Source organism: Mauremys reevesii, linkage group 9 (genome assembly GCF_016161935.1).
Source record: "Mauremys reevesii isolate NIE-2019 linkage group 9, ASM1616193v1, whole genome shotgun sequence".
In the NCBI taxonomy this organism is placed as follows: Eukaryota; Metazoa; Chordata; order Testudines; family Geoemydidae; genus Mauremys; species Mauremys reevesii.
The window spans coordinates 13,607,972-13,618,164 of NC_052631.1; the positions used below are offsets into that span (position 1 = coordinate 13,607,972).

Genomic DNA, 10,193 nt, shown 5'->3' on the forward strand with positions numbered 1-10,193 from the left:
ACACAAACTTTGATTCTTCATAGGAAAAAATTCCACTTGTATTAGGTTTTAGTTTCTATGAATTGGTAGTATTAGAGGTATCAATTTTTGGTAGACCGATCTTATTTCGTGTAAATTCCATTTTAAACTAAGGACACTGTAGGTTTGTTGTTTGTTACAGCTACTAATATTGTAAATTAGAATATTAAAAGTCTTCTTAAAATTTACAGTTTTTTCTCCATATCAGCAGACCAGTTTTAAGTAGGACTAAGGGAGCCTGATTAGTGCAAGTTTTTCTTACACTGGGCCTTAGAATCTGCCCAGTGTTTGCAAACTTTGCTGAATGAGTGCCCAATCTGCACCTCCTGCAAAAGAGAGAATGAATGCAGAAGTGGTCTCACTGTGCTCAATTCAGCTATGGAATAAAGGGACACAACTTCCACTGACTTCAATATGAGTTATGCCGGTTTATTCATGGGAATAAATTAAATTCATATAGCATATTCTTATAACTAATTATATTGAAATGGACTTGTATAATATATTAAACATTGCATGTAGCTGTCACTTTTCCAAGGGTAACTGCACCAGTATTTTCCCCTTTGTGGCTCCTCAAAGGCACCTGCTTAAAGGTTTCCAGCTCCCAGCCATCACTTCTCCTGGGTAGAGACTCATGTCTCAATCCCTTCTGACACAGTTTTAAGGCTGCACAGCTCCCTGAGCTTTCCTTTGATATCCCCAGCAAGCCAGTTTGCCTAAAAGGCTATTTAGGTGCTTAGCTTTCTCTCCAAGGGCTATGACCAGCAGTTAAAAGTTACGCCACAGCCCCTTCTAAGCAAGCGCATTTATTCTTAAGGTAAAAGCAAAGCATATAAAAACAATACAAAAATTACACGCATGCTAGAACGAATACCAGTGCTAGAACAATTACCAATTCCAAGACTGGGCTATGGTAGGTGTCAGTCCTTCAAACTGCACAACTAGGTTTTCCTTGCAGTTACAAGTTCAGATCAGTCTTTAGATCAATAACCAAAATGAAGGCCCCCAGTTAGTTTAAGATCATGCTATTTAGCCCAATGTTTCTTTGTCTGCTGGTCTCTGGAGAATCCAACTTGAACTAGAATATGCAAGCCTCCGACCAGGTGTATCTCTCTAAAGTTATAACCTGAGTGATTTGCCTTAATCATCTCCTAATGTTTTCGTCACTTCCTGGAGGAGCTTTGGTAACCCTCCCCACTGGGAGTGCATACAATCCCTGTCCTACATTGATACATAAACTACTCAGACATTTAATACAATATGGTGTCCCAAAGATATTGTAGAAAGTTGCCCTAATCATCACAGTAGTATCGTTGGAATTCTACAAGAAAGAAAATGTTTGATCATTTCCTATATAGGTGCTGCTTTGTTTGGAAGGGAACTAGAGTTTTAGCACTATATTAATGAATGAAAGTGTTCTAACAGGTATGAAATATGGTATTTCCCCCCACTGAACATATTCAAAAAACTTCTTGCAGAGAGCTGTCGAGGGAGGTTTCTGTACTGAATGTCTCATGCAATTCTTATGTAACTTTTCTACAGATGCATTAGGTCAGCCAACCCAACAGCCTCCATACTGGCTGATTATTCCCCTTAGTGCAGAAAATGTGTTTGATCAATCCATATGTAATTCTTTGTTGCATGAAGGGGGCAGCCAGCCAGCACATAGCACATCCACATAAGTGGTTTCATGCTTCGGTGGAAGAACTACAGAGGAATTACAACTGAGTTAATAAGGTGGTCTATGGCTCTAAGGAAGAAATCCGATGAAAATGCTAGTGATCAATCATGGACGGAAGGGAGAGAGTTATGTGCCCATAAGATACAGCATTAATCACGAACGTCAATCCCAAACTAAAGATGCATATTATTATTTTATCTGTAGTCACCATTTCCAAATAATGGTGTATTTTAAAACTCAAACAGGTTTTGACCTCAAAACCATTGGCAATTTAGGAGCTTATTTTGCAAACACTTACCCCTATGTGTAACCTTCCTCATTCCTTCCTTCCCCTGCCACCCCAGCTGCCTCTTTCTAACTGAACTCCCTTTCCTCCCTAGACATCTCCCCACACCAAGATATCTCTGTCTGTCTGTCTGTCTCTCTCTCTTTTTCCTCTAGGAACTCTAAAGTGTCACTGTTACTTACAAGGCTGAATTGGGAACTATAAACCAACTATCAGATAGGTCTAGTTCAATCAGAAGGATCCCAATGGTTTATTAGGCAGTGCCGAGGGCTGCATTTGGGCTGCTTCGAAATGAACTTGTTTGAACTGGGAGCTAGTTAAGACTCTAAATTCATCCTGTTAAAACAGATGTATTCGTTTCAAGTTTCCAACCACCTGCAAGAGAAGAGAGGGAGTAGTGGAGGAGCTTGGAGAAAGGGGCCGACAGGGGGAGTGTTATATCAGGCTTTAGCTTCACTTCTTGCTTAAGACTTAATCATTTAAAAATAATAATAATACCTGGCTCTTATATAGCATTTTTCATAAGCAGATCTCAAAATGCTTTACAAAAGGTGGTCAGTAGCATTATCCCCATTTGACAGATGGGGAAGCAGACACAGAGAAGGGAAGTGACTTGCCCCAGGTCACCCAGCAAGCCTGTGATAGAGACCCAGGTCCCCTGAGTCTCAGTCCAGTGTTCTATATACTAGAAAATAGGTAGAGAGAGAACTACGACTATGACAAAATCTTCTTCCATCCCCCATCAGGTTATCTCCCAAATCTTTAAATATAACGGGCTCAGGGAATTGTATTTCTTTTCTGGTGAGGAGGTCCTAATTTTGCATGGCTGTGACATCTAGAAGGCCCAACTAGTTAATTAAATTGTGGCTTTTGATGATCAGTGTCTAATCCTTTCTTGGTAAGCCGCTGAGCTGGAACTCTGGTCTTCTGGTCCAAGGGCACCATATGACCTGTTGGGTTTTGTTTCACTTTTTGACATTTCTCAGAAGGGTTTTTTGGGGGTGGGGAGAGGAGGTACATAAAGGGTAGTTAGAGGAGTTATTTTGCAATAATGATCTGAGTATGCAACTGAAAACCAGGTATACCTGCATTCTTAGCCCAACACTGCCACTGAGTCATTGTCTGACCTTGGACAAATCACATAAGGCCACATTTTGCTCTCACTTGCATTTACATCCATGCAACTCCATTGAAATAAGTGGGGCTATGTGTGTGTACGTGAGTAGAGTTTGCCCCTTAATCACAGTGCGTCGTAGTTTCTTCATCTGATTAGAAGTAGGTAATTTTATTTACCTCACAGGAGTCTTGCAGAGACTGGCTCATGAATATACGTAAATGTCAAGTATTGTTGGTATTATTTTGCCCACAAACATATCTAACATACTGTAGTTTTACATTCATCCACCTAAGTAAAAAAGTCATGATATTGATATCCTAGTACTGTGCAAAAATTTGGCCCCAGTGTCCATTGTTACAGGAGTAAAGAATATATTTATGCAGATCCTGATTCTACAACCTTTATTCAGGTTGAGTAGTGCTTACTTACTCAAATAGGCCCATCCCAGTCACTTGAATGAGTAGTACCATCACATGAGTAAAGATTTCAGAATTGAGCCCAAGGAGAAGTCTTTACTAAAAGAAGCAAAAGTGTAATTAATGTTCTGTTCTTATTAAGCCATTCAAAAACTACAGGGAGGGACCTTTCTGCATAATACATTCCATTTCTAAATACTTTGCACATGGCTCTTTTTCATCTGCTGAATTTACCGTGGGGAAAAATTGCTGGATATCTAATAAAAATTGCATCTCTTATCTGCAGTCTCTCTATCTCTTTCAACTGCAAGCTTTTTCATCTACTCCCTTTGGAACTACTTCTTTAGACCTCTAATTAGTTAGTATAGCCTTGACCACTCATGGCCAGACTTAGTTTATTATTCTTAACTCTAAGACATCCACATATGCACTTGATCCATTACCTACAAAACACCTTCATAACTTTTCCTGAGAATATGCTTCAGTAATTTCAAGATTAATTTGTCTTTTATGTCATGCTCTGTTCCAGCTGCTCTTAAACCAGCTATCATTGTATCTTTGCTAAAGAAGCCAATGTCATCCCTTGATGAACCTGCAAATTATTGTCCTATAACTCACCTTCCCTTCTTTTCAAAAGTATTAGGAAAATATGAACCCTAGAAACTAGCTGGCTAACTCTCATTTATTTGTAACAGGCTATTTCCCACATCTCAATGCACATTTCTGAATTAACATCGCTACAGGTTACAATCAGAACTTGGTGATGTGATTTACCTACTGAATATTTCATGTGCTTTTGACACTATTTATCATGATATTTTAATGAATTGCTTTCAGTATTATGGCATTAGCTCTAAGACTAGCCAATAGGTCTATCCTTACTTACTGAATGTATTCAGATAGGTTTTTTTTATATTAAAAAGGTAGAAGATATCCTTTGAATTCTAGTATAGTCCAGGGCTGAGAACTTGGGACCACTTCTTAATGTCTACTTGCTACCCTTGGGCAGCATTACTGTGTAGAGCACTTAGATATGAATTTTCATCTCTATGCAGATAAGCCTGATTTATGGCAGTAGTAATGATATTGCTCAGTGATTCCTATTTTTCAAAATTGCTTTCAGGCTATGTAAAATTGGATAAGCAATAATTTTCTTTGAGTCCCAATGACAGCAAAATTCAGTATAGTATTCTAACATCACCTATTATTTTACAAAAAGATAGTAAGGGTCAGATTTACTAAAGAACTCAGCTCCTCTTGAGGCACAAAAATAAATGGGCAGATTTTGCAAAAAGAGCTCAATGCACTGAAAATCTTCCACTGAGTGTCACAATGGGATATACAGGGTGCTGATCATTCTTGCAAATCTCACTGTTATATGGATGTCAAAAAGGAAACTGAGCTCTTTTGAAAATCTTTTCCTCTCTATTTTGCTCAGTACTTGAGAATTTGGCTCTGATAATGTAATGAGCTTGTAGCCACATACAAGCACACACCATGGGTCTTTGGGTGATGAAGGTGGGACCATTATCACCAAAATCCACAAGCTCCTCCTACTAATTCTATCTGAGCTAAAGGAGTAAATGTCAGGAGTAAAACAATAGGTTGCCATCCTTGATGCAGGCCAGCTTCTGGAAGGAGATAATCACACAAATCATGTCCCAAATTTGGTTTTTCAATAGGACCAAAACCAAACCCTTATTTTTAATTAGTGAATTCAATCTTGGACTGGATGTTTTTCATTTATGTGTTTATTTATTTTAATAAAGAATTACATGATAGAGGATGTATATATTTCACAAACTGTATCCCCTATATATGATTATCTTGTTTTATGTAACCCTCGGTTACTCAAAGCACCATTTTCTACAACAGGATCACATTCCGCACCTGCACCTCTATTAATTACACTGAAAGTGCCTTAATGGTTTAAATTTTTTCCTTATACTCAGATAATTAAGGTTGTACTAGACTAGACTACACAATTCTCCTAAGGTTGAGATCACCCTTCCTGTGGCAAAACCAATGGCAGATGACTTAGGCAGCAAGGAGAGGACAATAACATGAGGTTCCCCTCATGGAATTTTCATTGTTTAGTCCCTTCTTGTGGGAGCAGCTGAAAGAGGGATTCCCAGCTCCATAGGTCTCACATACATAGAGCAATAGAGATGGGAGCCCACTTCAGTGCAGCTGCAAGGGGTGGCTGTTGCTGTTCCACTGGTCTTCCTCTCATTTGACATTCTGGATTCTGCAAGACAAGTGCTGTCATTGGGTCACCCTGCTCAGCAGCAGCCACAAAGAGAAAGGTAGTATAGCTCAGAGCTCTTTTACCTCTGGCCTGGATTTCTGCACAAAAATGTGGGAGTAGGGGATGGTGCTGCAGTCAGCCGCTCCTCTTTTCTACTGCCCCTGGTCCCAGAATCCATGAAGCAGCCACACAGGGAGGGGGTAGGTACTGCAAAGGTGTCACTTCCAACCTCTCCTGCCAAAAGTGAGAGATCTGCATGTGTGGGCCCCTCCACATGCAGCTCTATTTCATTCACTCCTTTGCTTATTACCCAGTTTTCACCATGTCCATTCCAGCTTGACATGCATTTCAGGGGCCCTTGCTCCAGAGAAACATCAGTCACTCTAGCACAGGTGCTGCCACACCCCCTGGCTTGAAGGGGATTCCATGGGTTTAGAGTTTAGTTCAATGGCTTTCAGCACTGTCCCTGCCCAGTGGAAATTGTTTCAGCACCCCTGCACTCCAGTTATTCCTTTTCTTGTGAACTCTACTTATACAAAGCATGGGTTTTTATTGGTGATAATATAGCTGAATCACAGAATATCAGGATTGGAAGGGACCTCAGGAGGTCATCTAATCCAACTCCCTGCTCAAAGCAGGACCAATCCCCAGACAGATTTTTGCCCCAGATCCCTAAATGGCCCCCCTTGAGGATTGAACTCACAACCCTGGGTTTAGCAGGCCAATGCTCAAACCACTGAGCTATCTCTCCCCCCAAAAAAAATAGAGCTCTGTATTTTTTCTTTGATTTCATGTTGTAACTGATGTACTCTCTTCTGAATACAAGACTTACCATTGTTGGCAGTATGCTGTTCCACTAATGAAAATTCAGTACTGTAGAAAATCTTTTCATTCAGAACCTCTAGTGTGACAACCAGGTTATCATGCTTCTCAACGGAAAATGTAAATTGTCCCTCATATTGGAGAAGGGTTTTCTTGGACAAGAGGAAGGAATTATTGCAACTGCCTGGATCATTCCCAGGACTGATAACTGTTACAAATTTTGCAGTTATTTGATGGCTTAATTTAGGTACTTATATGACCCCTATTAGTGTAGTGTCTGAGCATCTCACTATATTTAACATATTTATCTTCACAAAACACTTGTGTGATAAGGAAGTACCCTACTAACCTACTATCCCCATTATACAGATAGGAAAATGAGGCACAGAGAGGCTAAATGACTTGCTCTATACGACACAGGAAGTCTGTGATGGAACAAGGACTTGAATGCAGGCCTCCCAAGTCGTGTGCTAGTGCCTTTATCACTGGACAATCCTTCATCTCTGGCCACTGGGAAATGAATCAGTGGTTTTATTCCAGTTTCTGCTAAGCAGGAAATAAATCACCAACATTGTCACCTTTATTGGCAGTCTCAGTAGGAAAGCCTAATAACTGAAATGTTATGGAGATAACTCATACCTAGAACCTCTTCAGCCCATGATTAAAAATACATTCTTAGGAAAATGTAGGGACGCTTGTAGTATTGCTAAGCATGATGCCTTATTTCACTGTTAAACGGGGCATGGTTTTTTCATAGTACTAAATTCTCTTTGAGCAAGTTAAGTAAGGGATGTAGAATGATGTGATTGTTTTCATGGAAGATGCTATCAAAATTAATGGATCAAATTTATTTTAACAGAATGAATGGATTTGAAGTAGAGCATTAAATATTTTTCAAGGACTAACAAAAAGGTATAAAACAAATTGATAAAATTAGTTACTTTATAAAAGAGACAGATGAGGTATGAGAAAAAAAATTAAAACATTTTAATGAAATAGAAAATGTAAGAGTGATTTAAGATCGTGTTTACCAGCCAACATTTTGGTTGGGTAATAGGAAGAGTTTATGTATTACAATAATTGGTGTGATTAGTCCTGATAAGTAGATTAGGTAGATGATCTGAAATCCTAGTCAAAGGTAGCTATCTGATAAGTGTTTGGGCTGCATCAGAGGCTAGAAAATGGTGGGGGAAAAAATCACATTTTCCATAGAGTTTCTATATTAGGCCTTTCAATATGAACTGAAGGAAAAGCTCCAGAAAAAACTTTGTATGAAATCTTCATATTAGTGGACTGGAAAATGGGTTTCTTTCACTGGGAATACTGAAAGATCTATCTCTAGCGTAAGCTCAGCATCAACCATTTGAAGTAGCAGATCCCACAGGAGAATGATTTTGCAAGTTGTAAACCAGCTACAATGTGCATATAGAATTGTATTAGAAATGGTTAAGAAATACTATGTCTTCATATCCACCTCTTTGCCATGGCAGGATTGTTCCCTATAGTATAGCTTGAAAGGTTTGTCCAGTTTAGTTGTAAATAATTCAATCAATGAAGCTTCTACCACTAACCAGGTTATGCCATAGCATAAAAGAAATGTACAAATATACAAATGTAAGCTGGAAGGGTCCTTCAGGGCTCATTTAGTCTATCCCCCCACACTGAGGCACGGTTAAGTAGATCTAGAACATCCCTCACAGCTGTTTGTCTACTCTGTTCTTAAAAAGCTCCAGTGACAGGGATTCCACCATCTCCCCAGGGAATCGGTTCCAGTGTTTAACTATCCTTGTAGTTAGAAAGTTTTTCCTAATATCTAACCTAAATCTCCAAAGCTGCAAACTATAAGCACATTACTTCTTGTCCTACCCTTGGTGGACATGGTGAACAATTGATTGCCATCCTCTTTATAACCACCTTTTACATATTTGAAGACTGTTATGTCCTTGCCTCTCTCCCCCTCCCAGTCTTCTCTTCTCAAGATTAAACATGCTCAAACCTTTCAACCTTTCCTCAAAGGTTGTAATAATAGGTCACTGTCCCAATATGCAGCCTAAATTTCCTTTGCTAGCTATATGCACTTGGGCCACTCTAAATCCTCTCTCTATTTGGTGCTTGCAGTCTTTCAGTAGTTTAAGACAGTTATGTTATCCCCCTATTTATATTTAGGGCCTGATTCTTCTTTCCCTCAGAATAGTATCACTCAGCAATGAGGTCAACAGAGTTATGCTGCTGTAAAACAGGTATAAGTGAGAGAAATATCAGGCCCATTGTTTGGATTATGTTAATAAAAAAAGCCTATTTATTCTCAGATGGGAGTCAAACTACATACTTGGAGATATACCAATCTCCTAGAACTGGAAGGGACCTTGAAAGGTCATCAAGTCCAGCCCCCTGCCTTCACTAGCAGGACCAAGTACTGATTTTTTTTTTGCCCCACATCCCTAAGTGGCCCCCTCAAGGATTAAACTCACAACCCTAGGTTTAGCAGGCCAATGCTCAAACCACTGAGCTATCCCTCCCCTCCAAGGGACAGTCTCCTTCCAAATGGTTCCCCTCAGTGAAGGAGTACCTCAAAGATTGGTGATTACGGTATGTCTCACTTTTATGTTCCTACAAGCTGTACATTCAGTATCAGAAAATCACTTTCCTTTATTATGATTCTAACCAGACCTGAAAGGTTTTGTGCACACAGAATGTATTTGCCAAGTTAGACATGGAAACAGATGCAGAAAGCAAGTGATCTACAGAAACATGGATCCTACTATTGAATTCCTTTTAGATCTATCTAATTCTATAAATAAATAAAATTTAATTCTATTCATTGAATAAAATCTAATTCAGACCATTTACACATTAAGAGGCAGATCATCAGCTGATATAAACTGACATAGCTGAAATAATCTGAGGGTCTGACCTCATTTATAGAGAGAAGGTCATTTCTTCAATGCTTTCCTTTAAAAGTCAGAGAAAACCCCTGAAGAAATTAAATGCACAAAAAATTATGTGGATGCAATTTGAGGGTTGGACAACTTAAATTAAAATAATTCATAAAATGCCAAAGTTAAGATTCATAAAGCAACAATTGTCTATTCTGCATAGTGTATATTGCTTAGACTTTGCATTTAACAGCATAAAACGTATGGCTTGATTGTTTCTTTAATGCACAGACCTGTGCTGAGTGCAGAGCAGTGTTGCACTGCCCCAGTCATTCTGTAAGAGTGGCCTTAGATTTTTCGCTGGAAAATTTACGTGTCACTTGAAAAAGAACCACATGCCTTAGACTATATTTTAACATTTCATCACATTAAACTACACTGGTCTGACATAAAATATGGCTGCCATTATAATAAGCACAGAGGAAGACAAAGATTTCATTATATTCTGCTTAAAATACAGAAACAGCATTTTTTTTAAATGACAGAGAATGTCTCGGAGACAGAAACCTTAGAAGTACCTCTGAATAAACATTTGGAAAAAACATTCCAAGTAAATGTTTTTAAAGACAGGTTATTTATTTATTGCATGAGATTCAACTTTTTGCATTATTACCTAATGAATGATGGTCATGCTCCTATTTTTGAAACTGAACGTATTTATATTAAAAA

General features: G+C 38.8%; 1 protein-coding gene across 1 annotated transcript in view; it reads right to left on the reverse strand.

Annotated features, from left to right (window-relative positions):
* The window catches only part of NLGN1 (neuroligin 1), a 457,546-nt gene that overhangs the window by 106,657 nt on the left and 340,696 nt on the right, over positions 1-10,193 (reverse strand). The window lies entirely within an intron of this gene.